The sequence below is a fragment of the Corvus cornix genome, chromosome 14 (genome assembly GCF_000738735.6).
Source record: "Corvus cornix cornix isolate S_Up_H32 chromosome 14, ASM73873v5, whole genome shotgun sequence".
NCBI lineage: Eukaryota > Metazoa > Chordata > Aves > Passeriformes > Corvidae > Corvus > Corvus cornix.
Genome location: NC_046344.1, coordinates 8559334 through 8574710, shown reverse-complemented (window position 1 = coordinate 8574710; position 15377 = coordinate 8559334). Strand labels below are relative to the sequence as shown.

At 56.1% G+C, this 15377-nt stretch overlaps 1 protein-coding gene across 1 annotated transcript in view; it reads right to left on the bottom strand.

The window, feature by feature from the left end:
- TNRC6A (trinucleotide repeat containing adaptor 6A) overlaps positions 1-3042 on the bottom strand; it is a 58999-nt gene extending 55957 nt beyond the window's left edge. Inside the window, exon 1 of the mRNA XM_019281622.3 lies at positions 2989-3042. The gene's annotated coding sequence lies outside the window, so the exon portion shown is untranslated. The remainder of the gene's footprint in view (positions 1-2988) is intronic.
- Between the last annotated feature and the right edge of the window lie 12335 nt (positions 3043-15377).

The following is a 15377-nucleotide window of genomic DNA, read 5'->3' as shown; positions in this document are numbered from 1 at the left end:
GCCATGCCCATCATCCCTCCCCAGGCCTGGTGGCAGCAGTGCCCATCGCCCTGGCAACGCGCTGGCTGAGCGATGCAGCCGCCTGGATCAGGGAGCAGCAGCCGCACTTGGCAGCCGTAATTTTCCAGTCGAACTCAATTTCTTCAGAGCAATGAGGCTCAATAGCTCTGGGAGTGCAGAGGCAGGAGCTGCCTTTTGGGGAGGGGACACTGGGGAGACTTGTGTCTGGGGGGCTCAGAGTGAGGAAATGCAGATTTTTTATTGCTTTGATCATACATAATTTAAATATTCAAACTACTCGGGAATTCATTGAATTATACATGAATTTCACAGGCAGCATTTTTGTAAATCTTGAAAGGCACTAATGTTTTTTTTTCACTCCCTTCAAAACCTTGGCTAACCTTAAATTTATTTATTTTTAAATTTTTAAAAATACAGATCAATCTCATCCAAAATCACCTTGAAAACGTCACCTACACTGAGGGGTGGTTCCGTCGTGTTAATGAGGGACACGTGGTGATGTCAGTTTGCTCTTGGCTGTGATGTAACGGGTTTTATGGCAGTGTTTGTGTCAGCCTGGCAGGGTGAGAAATCTCTGAGCTCCCTCCCATGCGAGGCTCCAGCTCTGAGTGCTGCAGCTGCCATAGGTCCCTCCAGCTCTGGCTCCCTGACCCCCTGCCTCAGGTTGGTTTGGGACACACGGCTGGGGGAGCCAGAGTCACTCAGGGACTGGGGAGCCCCTGAGCCTCCCTGGACACACCATTCCTCCCTCCTGGTCCCATTTTCCATGGCACTGCACACCAGGAGCTTGGGATGTGCTGCTGCATCTGTCCCTCAGCTGGCAGCTGGTGTCTGTTAGCCAGCCAAGCATCCAGCTGTTTTTGGGGAGAGAAAGAGCATGGCCAGATGTTGCTCTGCAGACTGCTGTGAGCGTGTGCATGGCTGATGACAGGGGCACAGGGAGCCAGGGTGGGCCTGACACAGGGCTAGGTTCTTCCTAACATCTAATCAAGATCTACTCGCTGCAATGAGCAACACTCTCCCTCAGGGCTGGGCTGTGAGCGTGCCCTCCTGTTTCCATCACACCCAGTACAGAGCTCCCAGGCAGGGATAGAGCCAGGCAGTGCTTCTGTGCCTCTCTGGATCCTTGTTTTCAGGGAAAGCATTTCCCAGCCCTGTAAAGTTCTCTGGGGAGCAAGCAAGAGGCTGGAAGAGAAGCAGGGACCCGTGCAGCCCTGTCTGCAACCTCTCCCTAGTTAGCTCGTTCCTCATTATCCTTCCCTACCCTTTTAATTTCTCTCTAAACTCAACCAGCTATTGCTGTTCAAACTGAAATAATTAATTGGAACAAAATTGCCAGTGTAGGAGAAAAGAATGATTAAACCCATCCAGCGGACAATGGGGCAATCACAGCCTAAGCAGCTAATTACAGGGATGCGGGATAATAACAGAGCCCTGGGCAAACTGTGGGGCTGGATGAGTCGGGAGGAGGGTCTGGGCTTGACTTAGCTCCAGGTTTAGTGCCTGATTCCTGGAGTAAAGATACAAATGCAAGAATGAAAGATCATTAGGGGGGGAACACCCACACAGGTCTGCTGGGGAAACAGGAGCAGCGGGAAGCCCAGAGACCCTGCAGAGCACCGCACCCGCTGGAGCCGCTCGGGGTGGGAGAGCAGCACTGGCACTCCCGTGCTGGGAGCGCAGGTAACGGCGGGTTCAGCTGAGGACATCGGTAACACACACGTGTGTGCACACAGTGTCCGTGTACAGACGCCACTCGTTGTGAGGTTCCACCAGGAATCACAGAGTCAGGAGGGTGGGGTGAGCCCATGGCCACCACCAAGGCTTGTGCCCAAAGGATTATGAGAAAAACAAGCGATCTGGGAGGTTCTCTGCTGTCTCTGCAGCAAAGGATGATCTTGGCCCGGGGGACTTTGCTGAAGAGCAGCAGACCAGTACTGGGACAGGGGAACAGGAGGAAGTGTTGTACTGGGACTGACACAGATTCATGGACGAGGAACAGAGCCGTGACGGAAGGGAGGAGGAACACCTGCAACATCACATGGGTGATGGAGTACACACCTGAGCCCTGGCTGCGGGGACATGCAAGCCCTGTGTCCTTCCCTAAATCCCAGTGTTTTACAGCTCTGCTTTGGGCCCAGCATGTGGGCTGTGGAGCACGGTCACCTCCCCCCACACCCAGGGAAATGTGGGGCAATGGCGAGGTCAACACACCACCTCACTGGCCCACAGTGAGTGCCACAAACCTTCTCCAGATGGTCGCAGCAGCAGGAAAACCACGGGGCAATCCCTTTTTGGGATGTGCTGTGCCTTGACACACTCCTAGGAAAACCTAGGGACAACTGTGGCTGCTTCCCTCCCTGCCCTCCCTGCACACGTTAAAGCAACATTTAGCTCCCAGTCAGTGGCCTGGGACTTTCCTTAATGAAGACATTTTTCATCTCTCCAACCTCAGTGAGAGTGAGTTCAGAGTGGTGTGAAATTGGAAGCGGTCACGGTGTGTGCGCGGCGGTGCTTCCCCAGGTACGGCACAGGGAGCTCCTGCTGCCCAGAGCACATAAATCCCGGACAGCTCCGAGTCTCTGCAGTAATAGCTCATTTTCTTATAGATTTTTTGACTGTGACTGGAGCTTCTAACAGCCCAAAGGACTGCTGGATGCACTCAGCGGGGCTCTGATGCCCAGGGAAGCCAGGACTGCCCCTCACCCCATGTTCTGCCCTTCCTGCTGCAGGGATAACTTGGTGGTGGGAAAATTGCTCAGACTCAGGGTCTGTGAGGATCAGTGGGAGGACAGGGCAGTTCCCACCACCAGCACAGTGCTTTGTGTGACTGCCAGGCCTAAGCGGCGTGGAAGACACAAATCATCAAAATCACATTTGTGACAAGGAGGGGAAAAATGGTCAGAGTAAACCCAGAGTACATGCAACCATGTAGCAACCATTCCAAAGAGTGAGCAGCTGCCTTACTGTTCCCAGTCTTCTGGCACCGGAGGGTGGGAGACCTTGTCTTGGCACTTAAAGGGTGACGGCTCTTCTCTGACCTTTATGGAGACAAAAGACAGAGAGAGTTCAGCTCCACTGCAGGGTGGGAGCAGCTCTCTGAGGGCTGGGGCAGGGACAAGGCACAGGACCATCTCTCCATGGGAGACCCAGCTCTGGCACAGCACCACATCTGCCAGGCTTTGGGGATGCTGAGCTGGGGCCCACACACTTCCCAGGCCCTGCTGCTCGTTGTGGCACAGTGAGGGACACAGGTCAGGGCTGCCAGGGAGGGTGAAGCCATGACACAGCAAATGTGCCTGGCAAGTTGAGGAGGCTTCTGTCAAAAATATGGTTTTCTATGAATATTTTCACGCTGTGGCTACGCTTCAAACCCTGTGTTCTGTCTCCACCCTGCAGACTGGTGGCAGTCATCAGGATATCACCTGGGATGGGGTCCAGCCCTCCTGTGCCCCTGCAGGTGCTGTACCCTGGGTGTGGGACCCCACTCAGCACAGCACAGACTCTGCACTGTGAGCTTGTTAAAGAAAATGAAATGAGTTGCAGGAACAACGTCATGGATCCACTTTTCAGCAGTTCAGTGAGAACAGATGAGTCTCTGCGATTTAAGTGTAATCCACCCCTGCAGTGCTAAACACGAGGCCATGTGGTGCTGGGTGGCATCTTGTGGTCCCCCTGGCATTGCCTGTTCCCCCAGGCCAGCTGCCCAGCCAGAGGCAGCTCCCTGCAGCCCTGTGGCTCCCTGGCATGCAAAATGCAACGTCAGGAATTGTATCTCCCCCTGAATGCTCTGGAAGAGAAGGACTGAGACCGATTGCAGATTTTGCTGCCTGCTCCCCATTCCAGCTACCTCCACCCAAGAACAAGCAGCCACAGCACAGGCCCGCAGCCATGCTGTACACAGCCTAATTAATCATATTGCTCAGGAAAATATATTGGAATAATTAATAACACAAGGCATCTCTATTGGCCTCTGTGGTGCAGCAAATTATGAGGCAGTAACACTTGGACGTGTTGACCTGGATTTCATATATAATCCATCAAACCATTCCTGCCCGGTCGGGTCTCAGGAGACATGAATGATACAAAAAAGATAATTAAACAAAAGCAAGATGGACAGCACTGCTGCCCCATTAATCACTCCCAATGTTGTGGGGAGGGGACCCCCAGTTCTGCCCTTTTCTCTGCATAGGTTTTGGTATGTTATGGGCCTGGAAGGGGACCTTCTTCAGAGAGGTCCCCAGACACATTCCAGAGATCCCCAGAGAAAGTCCCTTGACTTTCTATTTCATTACTGTTATCGGCTGGTGAGAGACTAATGTGTGTTCAGAGGGAACCCTTTGAGGGGCAGGATCAGGTGAGGGATGAGGGTGCAGCTGGCTATTAACTGAATCTGGATTTAGTATCCCACTAGGGAGATTGTGTTTTGCAGCAGCAAGGAAAAGGTTTGCTGAAAGAGACAAAAATATTTTCAATAGAGAAAGGAAATTGTCTGGTCAAAACAAAACAAAACTAATAAGTTTGTTTTACTCAGCTGTGAGGGCAAAGAGGCTGTGAGTGAGTTTGAGGAGCTCCTGCTGGGCCCCAAGGCTGTACCTGGGCTTTGGGGCTTCCATGGAAGCTTTGCCTACTAAATTAGTTCAATCATGTCTGTCATTAGTCATCTTTGTCGAGTCCTCATTTGGAGGCCATTTAAAGGGGATTAGGGGAAATCTCTGCTCTTTATTCCCTTACAATAGTGATTAACTCTCCAGACTCACACAGCATTTTCATATTGATGGAAAGAAGAAAAATGAACTCATAACCACTGAATCCACTGCCCCCACCATGGAGCAGGACTCAGAGCCAGTGTTAAGGGAGGAATTGCTGGGATGACACCTGGGGCGCTCATCTACACTCGGGGGAGCTGCCAGTGCAGGGCTGAGGATGAGAGGCTCGGAGGAGTGACAGGACAGTCCACCACTCTAAATGCTGTTGGGTAACATCTGGCACACTGGGACGGGAACCACCAGGTTCCTGGAAAAAATTTAATTCAGGATGGACCTGACTGCAGATACTCTGAAATCATCTAACTCCCTGAAATACACAGAGGAAAGCCTTTGGCTGGAGCAGCAATTGGTGTTTTTCCAACAAGTGGGAAGTCCTGCAGAGGAATCCTCTCCCTGAGGAGTGACTCGGCTCCCCAGAGGCCCCCGCCGGCACGCAGGGCACTGAACAAACATTTCCTAATCCAAAGCAATTCAAACCCACCTGTTGGGCTGTGCCGGCAGCTGGCAGCTCCCCGCGGCGCTCCGTGCCGGGCGCACCCGCTCCTCTCACCGCCAGCACCACCCATTCCTGCCTCGCAAAGCCAGCCCCGCTCTGCCTGCGCCTGAGCGACCCCAGAGCACCGACATCCTGACCTGAGCCTGCCACATCCCTCCTGCCTCCTCCCTTTATCCAAAGCAGCACCGCTGACACAAACATTTTAACATTATTTACAGAACCGCTGTCAGGAAATGCCTTCGCCCTTCTGCCCTCGCCACGACGCCTCAGGACTCGCCGGCCCCAGCTGAGCTGCGCCGGCATCCCCGGCTGCAGCGGCAATCCCTTCCTCCAGCGCAGAGGAATGTGCAGCGCTGCAACAGCCCGGCGCACAGAGGGACCCTTGTTCCGAAAGCTCATTAATCTTTAACAGAGCGTTTGGGTTAATTTGAAAGGTTACTCACCCGTCAGCGTGAAGGGATCCCGACGGGAACGCTCCTCCTGCGCGCGCCACAGCCTTCGTGGGGAGGAGAGAGGAGAAATGAAACCTCTACGGGAGCGCAGCGCACTCGCATCCTCTGCCCGGGGCTGGGGAGCGGCCGGCGGCGTGCCCGGCACACAGGCCACGGGAGCATCCCGGTGCCCGCAGCCAGACCCCGCCGGACGGAGAGAGCCCCCCGGCCTCTCCCCCTCGTCCCAGGGCCGGATACTGACCTGGCCTGGGCTCCGCTCCAGCGGGAGGCGGGCGCGGGGCCGCGGGCGCAGCGCAGGGCACGGGGCGCATGGTGGGGGGCTCGGCGGCGGCGGGGGCCCCCGGCTCCTGGGGCTGCCGGCGGCGGCTGTGCCTCCGCTCCGCCCGCGCTCGCCCTCGCCATCGCCGTCCCGGCGCTGCGGCCGCTCACTGAACGAATCCTAAATCAAAACGACGCCCGTGCAGCGCTGGAGCCGCTTCCCTGGCTTGGGCACGGCTCCGGATTTGGATTTAGCATCTACTGAGCCAAGTCCTCGGTGCATTCTGTGTTAAATAACTAAGGTTAATTTGATTTGATGCACCACTTCATTACCATAAACAGCTCACAGTGTGTCAGTCCTCTGTAATTATGGTTCCTTACAGCCGGCATCTTGTTCATTTTCCATCAGTGCTGGAGCTTCCCTGTGATCCCCTCCCAGCCAAGCCCTCCTGCCTGAACTCCCCCCAACAGTAATTAGGTGTCATTTATTCTGCAGTTGACAGTTACACTCATTTGCAAAAATAGGGGCAAGGATATAAAATCTACTTTTCATTGCAGCCACACTTGCCTCTGGTGGCTGGGACAAAGCTGTGTGTGGAGGGGGCCGGCAGGGAGAAGGGTTGCTCCAAAGGAAAGTGCTTCGGTGAGGGGATGCCATGGCAGGGAGCCACAGGGAGCCCCAGCAGCGATGGGTCAGGCTCACCAGCGCCCACAGAGAGGCAGAGGGCAAGACGTGGTGCCAGTCACTGCCCAGGTGGGATTTCTGCCCCTGTTCCTGCTGCCAGGGAGGAGCTGCTCTGCCACCACCACCAGCACAAGAGTGGGCGCAGATCACATCCCACACAGAGCAAACTGACCACACACAGCCACCGTCAACACCCGTCTCCACCTGGTCCCCTTTTGGGCACCAGTGCCTTTGCCAAGGTGGGCGCTGCCACCCTCCTCCTCCTCCTCAGGTGCATCTTCCCATGGGAGAGCAGGAACAGCTGGGAGTCAGGGACAAGGATGGGCACTCCAGGCTGTCCCTGTGCTGCTGAGCAGGGAATGGGGTTGCCCACACTGATCTGTCCTCCAAAACCATTTCGCCATTGTCTCCCATTTAGTACCATCCTTGTGCTGGAGGTGCCATGCTGGAGACATTTGCCATCTATTTTGCTTGACAAATGACTCCAGTGTTTGGAATCTCCCTTATTTGCAGCTACAGAAACAGAACTGTGTGGCCCCATCCCACAGCAAAGCAGTGGGTGGGACAAATTCCCCAGCTCCACGTGTTCAGAACACACTGGCCTGCTGTAACCCGGGAAAAATTTGGGAACTGACCAACAAACAGCACTGAGAAATCTAAAAGCATCACACTGTGGCTGTGGGTAGAGCTGCAGATGCCGTGACTGGCCTGACACACAATGGCAAGGCTGAGGAACCCAAAGAAAACAGCAGCAGCCCTGCCCTGCATCGAGCAACGCTGCTCCCAGTGCCAGCACTGGAGAGTGGGACACAGCGTAGGATGAGGATATCTGGGATAGGAGAGGAATACCCAATATAGAAGAGGAATACCTGGTAAATGACAGGAATACCCAGTATGTCCCAGGAACACCCAGTATCTAAGCAGAACACTCAGTACACGAGAGGACTGCCCAGTACAGAAGCAGCATACCCAGTACACAGATGAATCCACTGGGAAAGCCCAGTCTCCTGACTGCAAGCTGGGCTCCATCTGCTCCTGCTGCCCAGAAGAGCTGGTGGTGGCTGCGGACCCATCCCTGGTGGGTTCCTGTGAAGTCCCCCAGGCTGGTCACCCTCCAATGCTCCCCTGGACTGGGCACTGCTGAGGTTCCATCCCTCCTCAGCCAGCCGAGCTCCCAGAGGGATGTTCCACACACAGGCCCTGCTCCCCACAGAGCAAACAGAGCTCAGCTGTGACAGTCACACTCAGTGATCATTCCTGGGGTTTTTAACTGGAATATCCCTGGAGCCGAAGCGATGGTGTTTGCACAGATGGCAGCAATAGCAGGGCACTGGGCTCTGACAATATAAAATAGATATTGTTAAAAGCCACTTAAGCCTTTCCATGGGAGGATTCTGAACCCCTGGAGCAGAGCCCAGGGGATGGCCCTTTATTGCCATTGTGACCAGGTCAGTTACTCCAGAACCCAGCAAATTATTTATGAGGTGGTTGGCCTGTTAAAACATTAACACATCCATCACCTTGCTGCTGATCCTGCTCCTGCCTTCACGGCACTGTGAAGGGCTTGGGAATTTACTGGCTGTTGATTTGTTCCAAAGCTGCATTTGGAAGAAAATCCCCCACCTAGCTCTCACCGTGACAGAGTTACAGCAGGACCTGCTGGCTTCTCCAAAATCCCTGAGACTATTTTCCCTTCTGGTTCTGTTTTTGCTCCTGTCGCTTTGTTGCATGGTCTAAACAATGCACAAACTGAGTCTTTAATTTGCAGAGATACCTTAGAGCAACAAAAATCAAATTTAGCCATTACCATCGGAATCTCGACTTGCCCTTTAAGTGCAAGTGCTGGCAGTGGGAGCAGGGATGAGCCAGCCCAGCCTCTCCTTTGAAAGTGATAAAGCATCGAATCTGGAGGATAAATGGGCTGTTACGGCTGTGGGCACCCCGTGGTGACAATCCAGCAGGGAGAGGGAGATAGTGCTTCCCGGGAAGTGGGGGCATTTATTTCGGTCTGTCAAGACACAGGAAAGATGGAGAACATACAAGGAATGGGAATTAGTGTCTTAATCTACTGCGTTTACTCTCGTGCCTTTTTTCAATGCCTTTGGCTACTCATTTTCCTGCATCTGATATTTTATTATCACGTCTTTTATGACATTTCCAGATACTTATTAAATCAAAAGGGAGAGCTCTGCTTTGTGTGCTGATGGTTTGATGGGGATCCTGGAGACCCGGTGGAGTGGCTGGGGATGCCTGGAGAGGAGTGTCTGGACTCAGCTGTCCCCTGACTGGTGAGGAGCCCAGAGAGGGGAGCGGGTGCCCCAACCCTGCACATTTGGGTGAGAGAAGCAGGAAGAGGAATAAAACCACAGTCCAAGGAGTGCAGGGCAGACCCCGGCAGCTCACCCCACTCCTCTTGCCACAGCCCCTCTGGCTGGGGGTCCATCCATCCCTGTCCCACACCAGGTCAAAGACTGCATGAACCATCCCCAGAACCAGCTGCTGTCCCCTCTATGACAGACAAAGACTGCTTCAAAGCGGCAAGGAAGAAGCTGCTCTCCATGTCCACTGTGGACAGGTCAGGAAGCACCTGGTGTGGATCCCTGTGAGGACACTCAGCCTTAGCAGAATGGCCTGTGCCAAACCTGGAAGTCCATCGTGGTCCAGCTTCCTGAGGCAGGAGTCAGGGTGAGGCTGCATCCTGTGGGCTCCTTCTCCTGCTGTCAGCAGACCAAAGGCATCCTGCATGTGTAATGCACAGTGTAATGCACACAGCAGGGACAGCCCGCTCACCCCAACCCCGTCCCCTCCGGACTCCCCGGGCTGCATGCAGCAAACTCAGTGTTTGCTGGGGGTCTTAATTACCGACCATTTGTTCACAGCCTCTGATGAACTTGTTCTTAAGTGTCTGAGCTGTCCATGTCCCGTGCCTTGTCCATGTTCCTTGGCTCTGGGTTTTGCAAGGGCTGGGAAACTTGGGGTCCTGGACAGGTCTGTCAGCAGAGTCCTAGTATGCTGCAGAGTTCAGCTCTCGTGTGAAGGTTTAGTGTTGGCAGCACATACAGCTCTGGAGCAAACAGAAGCAAAAACGGCTGTGGGAGCCACACAGCACAAGGTCCGTGTGGATGGAGCACTTGGGAGAACTGCAGTGTGACAGTCAGGAAGGTCCCGTGGGAAGATTTTGAGGAAAGGTCTGGTTCCTAGTCCCGGAGGAAGGTCCTGGTGGAAGGTCCCTGGTGGTGGCACCCAGCTCGCTGCTGGTGGCTGCCCCCTCTCTTTGCATCAGGTGTCTTCCTAGCTCTGCGGCTCCCAGTTCCTTAGGAGAGATCAAGCACGTGAACTGCACTGGAAGCAGCAATAGGGCCTGGAAGAGAAGCGCCTGGGGGCAGCCCTGAAGCTCGTGATCCGCGGGGAGCAATGGGAGCAGAGCACAGAGTGGCAGGGCTGGGCCCAGTGCTGTCGGCCCCAGGGCTGGGAGGGAAGTAACGGGAGTGAGGAGGGGGAGAGGCGGGGGAAGTCTCCCTGCATGGGGTGGCTCTGGCTTTGTGACTTGAGGAGCTGCTGCAGTGGGATTTGGCTGTCCCACTTACCAGCCAGCACAGCTGGTGCACAGCTGGAGGTTTGCACCCAGGAGTGACCCTGACCCCTGAGACATGATGCCAACGTCCTGGCACCTGCCAGGAGCTGTGCCCGCAGCTACAGGTGAGACCCTATGGGCTGGACGCAGGACACAGGGGCAGCACAGCATGTGGGGGTGCCAAGCTGGTACTGAGGCTTCCACCACATCCTCTCCCTCATACTTACCTCACTTCTACCACAGGGGAACATTCACAGGAGCAGGTTTTGATGGGAGCAGAATTCCTGCCATGAAGCTATTACAGAGCCAATTAAACACAACAAAAATCCAGAATGTGAGCAAAGTGCTGCGGGAGAGCGGAGGAGCGAGCGGGGGCCGGTGACTGGTTGGTGTGCTCAGGGACAGCCGCCTGCCAGGCAGAGACAATCTGTGTGAGCAGCAGGGAAAAATCATCCTCCAGCAGCGCCGCCGCGGTCCGTCCGAGGGAATTAAACCGGAGCCGGACTCGGGAGCGGCAGCAAACATGAGAGCAGGGCAGGGCGGACGCTGGTGCCAATTAAAAGCCGGTGAAACTCATTCCTCCAGATGGCAAATCCCGACTCCAAACATGAGCCCGTGTTTGCCGAAGCAGCCGCCGCACATTCCAGGCGCGCACAAGGCGCCCGGCCGGGACGCCGGGTGATTGGCAGCTGCATTCAGCAGCGCTCAGAAATCCCTTTCTCTGCTGTTCCAGCAAGATCCTCAGAGATGCCTCTGCAACATATGGCTCCCTTCAGTGGCACAAAGGGCTCGCAGTGCCCAGGAATGCCCCGAGTGTTAAATATGGGATCACAGCCGCGACAGCGCCGCACCGGAACGGCAGCTCCTATCGGTGTCAGCCCCAAAGAGCTTTCGTGAATAATTAGTTCAAGGACAGAAAATATGAAGCTGCTACTGGCGGTTAAGCCTGAGGAGGGTGCGAGAGATGCGCGGGGCCGGCCACTGCCGCCGTGCCCCGGCTCCCCTGGGCTCTCTCCCCTGCTCCCCGTTCCTGCGCTGACAGTGGGGGAACAAAGGCCGAGCCGCCACAGGGCAGTAATTCATTGCCCCCCCGGCACGCAGCTGCCCTCTCCCAGAACGGCTGCCAGCCGCCCCAGACACGATTCACCCGGCCTCTGTTCCCATGGTCTCCAGGGAGATGGCGATGGACCTGCATCCTAATGATGGGCGGCCGGCAGTGCCCGCAGCCGGCTCCCTCCGGCCGCTTCCCGGCATTACGGATTCAGCCCCAGTTCCCGCACAGCAGCGATCGGGGGAGAGCGGGTGGCCCTATCCCAGCGGGGACATCAGCAGGAGATCACTGGGGACATCACTGGGGAGCGGCAAGGCGTCGGGTGAGCACTAAAATAAAACCTGCATTGTCTGAGAGCTGCCGCTTCGGGACTGGCAACCCAGCATCACCGCTGAGCACCGGGCACCAAGCGCCCTTGGATGCAGAGGAAGAGGAACCAGCCCCCCAAACCCACCCACGCAGGACACGCCACAGTTTAAACCCTGGCACGGAGGCAGCAAAGCCGTCGGCCGCGGAACGCCCTGACCCCCGCCCCGAGGAGCCCTTTGTGGAGCACCAGGACATCGGGAGGCCGGAGCCTCGGACACGCGCCGGAGAACCCGCCCCGCCCTCACGCCTGACCCCTGCCCGAGCCCCCGGGCAGCGCGAGGCCGCAGGCGGCGGAGCCCACGCGTGCCCCGCATGATAATGAACCACGCGGCAGCGCCAATTAATTGCTGGAAGTGTCTGTTCACTCACCGAATGGGGAGCCGTGGTGCCGGCGCGGAGGGCAGGGCTTGGCAGCGCCGCGGCGGCAGGGAGCAGGTACGGCTCCGCCACGCCGGGCAGGTGAAGGCAGAGGCAAACCTGCTGATATTTTTTTGTTTAAATTTTTTTTTTAATTTTTTTTTTTTTTGAGCTCACGTAGCATTTAGGGTCACATGCTGCCGCGAGCATCGGTCGCACCATCCCGTGCTGGGGTCAGGGCTCACGTAATGAGCAAAGCTGAGGAAGTGCCACCACGACCCATTTTGCGTTGACCCTAAAAAACTTAGTTGAAAAAACCTAATTTATAAAGGGGTTAATGAAATAATTAATTTTCGAAGCGGGCTTCTAACCTTTAGGACCAAACAATTTCGAGGAGAGGGGGCGGGAGAGCAAGAGATGGGAATGAAGTGCCAAGATTTTGATGAATATTTAATACACCCTCCACGCTCCTCAGCAGCTCCTGCGCTTGGAGCGGTGCCAGCACTGGCTGAATCCGTCCTTTGTTAATAACCAAATCCACGCTTCTGTTGTGGGTTGGTGTTTGTGCCTCAGTCAAGCTGGAATCTGTCACAGCAGCGCGGGAGGGACGTGGGGCTCAATGAGCACCCACCCATCCCAACGGCTGGAGAAGGCACCAGGCTGGGCCCCACCCTGCCGCCCTAGAACCCTAATATATCTACATGTACACACTTATATTTTAAAATGTCTATGTATGTATTTTTTTCCCAGCCAGAAATAGCACAGGATACTTCCAAAGGCTTGTTCCTGCCGTATCAAGAGCAGAATTTTGCATTCTTTGAAATTTTCTTAATTTCAAGCAGAAAATAGCAGGGCACATACATTTCTGCAATTCCACAAACAAATATCTTCCCCCTCCGCACCTGACCGACCTTCCTTCAGTGGGACCAGAGGGGCTGCTCGCCCTATTGGCAACAATGGGATTGTCACGACATCCCAAATGCAGGTGGCAGGGCACAGGGATGTGAGATTCGGTACAAGGACAGGGTTACAAACCAGCCACGGCCCCGCTGGCCATCAATAGGCTGGAATTCCACCCCAGTTCTGCCTGCATGCTGATGCACAGATCAGGGAAATAAATAGAAAAATTTTCCCTCTGGAAATCCAGCAGTGCAGCAGAATCGGAAACCCTGGCTCTGTGGAGAGGGTCAAGGTCCGGCCCTGGAGTGTGTCGGTGGGGAGGCTGTGGGTACCTGCCAGCCCTCCTTGCTCACAATTAGTTTAACTAATTGGACAACAGCTCCAGCATAACTCCCTCGATTCCTCCACCCATCAGCTGTTCTGCATTCCGGATGGATGCGCGCTGCAGTGTGTGTGTGGTGAGCCGGGGCTTCATTGGCATTCCCGGCACATGCAGCCGCGGGAGAGGGCTGGCTGCAGCTACAGGCTCTCGAGAACTGCAGCGAGGGAACACCCCACTGGTCACATGCCAGGGAAAAGGGGAAGAGAGAGAGAGACAAACCCAGTTTTCATGTCGTGTTCCATCAGCTCATGCATAGAGGGGAGCGGGGGTCCTGCAGAGGGTGCCGGGCACTCCTGGCACCAGCAGCACTGGCACAGGGTTTGTTAGAGCAGTGGTGGCCGTGCCAGAGCCTCGCTGTGCGTGAGGTGTCAGTGCTGGTGCCTCACCCCCATCCTGGGGTGTGCTGGGGGCCCTGGGTTAATCTGGGAGCTGTTGCCGCCAGAATGTGCTCGCGGCTCCCGCAGCATCACGAGGACTCCGGTGCAAGAGGCACCGGCACAGCCAGTGGGGAGGAGGGATCAATGCCAGCAACATCCTGCTCTGGGGAGACAAAAGGGTGGAAAACCACTGGGATCAGACAACCTGCAGCTCTGGGTGCCCATGGGCCAGCTCCATGGTGCCAGCCTGGCTGAGTGCCCAGCTCTAGGGATTGGGGGTCACAGCTGCTGCCCCGTACCCCGGGTCAGCTCTGTTCCTCCAAACATGGAAACACACCTGCCAAAGCACATGGGCATAGAGAGCAGCCCATTCCCACACAGGATTGGGCTGCTCCTGTCCCCAAGTCCTCTCTGCTGGCTCCAGTCAGCTAGTGCATAGAGAAGTCCCAGCTGGGAAGGACAGAGCAGGTCTGGTGGCCAGGGCTGCTGGCATGGCTCCACCGTGGGAATACACCCTTCCCTCTCTTCCCCCAGCACACCGTGAAGACCCTGCCCTCCATGACTGCAGCACAAGGGCAGGAAAGCACATCCCAAATTATACCCAAGTCACCACCACGCTGTCCCTCATGCTGCCCCCACTGAGCTCAGTGTGGGTGGCTCCCTGGAGCTGGTAGCCCAAAAAGGGCAGGATTTAACACCTCTGGCGCTGTCAGCATAGGGTGAGTTGGTTCAGGGGGAGCTGAAGCCCCCAGAGTGGAGTCCCTGGAGTGCTTCCCACACCTCTCTCCATGCACAGGCTGTGGATGGAGTGGGAGCTGGTTTCAGTCCCCTCCTCTTCCAGTCCCCTCCTCATGCTGCTGGGATGTCCAGGACATGGTGGACACAGCCAAAGCCAGTGTCGGGCTCCTGCACATTCCACACCTCTGCCCTGGCTGAGCCCCTGTAGCTGTGCCAGCCGCTGTCCTGCACTGGTGGCTCGGCCGATGTCCTGCGCCACACCCCAGCCTCATGCTGGACAGCCCCGGCACCACCGGCTGAACCTGGGCCAGGGTGATGCCAGGATGAGGCTGGCAGCAGAGCTGGGCACAGCTGCACCAGGGAATGGTGGGAATGGTGGGGACATCTCACCTACCTGCCCTGCCCAAGCACGGCCTCTCCTATCTGGGAGCGGGGCTCCGGCACACCGCCGGCACTGCCCCCACACCAACCAAGCCAGGCCGGGAGCCGGCTCATCTGTGGAGGCGACAGGGAGCGGGTGGCAGAATTTCCAGCATTTCCAGGAGCTTTTCTTCCCTTTTAGCAGAGAAGAAGGAGTGCTCTGGCTTCATCAGTCACTCTGGTGCTGCTGCGCAGAGCTGTTGGTGCTGGGTTGTGTCCTTGAGGCACAGATCAGTGCCATCTGGGCAAAATGCCACGAGATCCTCGGAGACTGGGGAGTTCTGCACCACATCCAGAGCCTCACAGAGCATCCAGAGCCTCAAGGAGTACCGAGCACGCTGCGATCAACAACCGTTAACTGCTCTGTGGGTGGGGCAAAGCACGGAGCAGGGGGTGCACAGGGGAGGCTGGGCAGGGAGCAGGGGGCTCCCTGTTAATCCCACACCGGGGGTCCCTCTGCAGTGGCACGAGGGTCCAGCACAGCGATGCCCATGGGAGTGATCCCAGCCCCTGTAACTCCTGACAGAC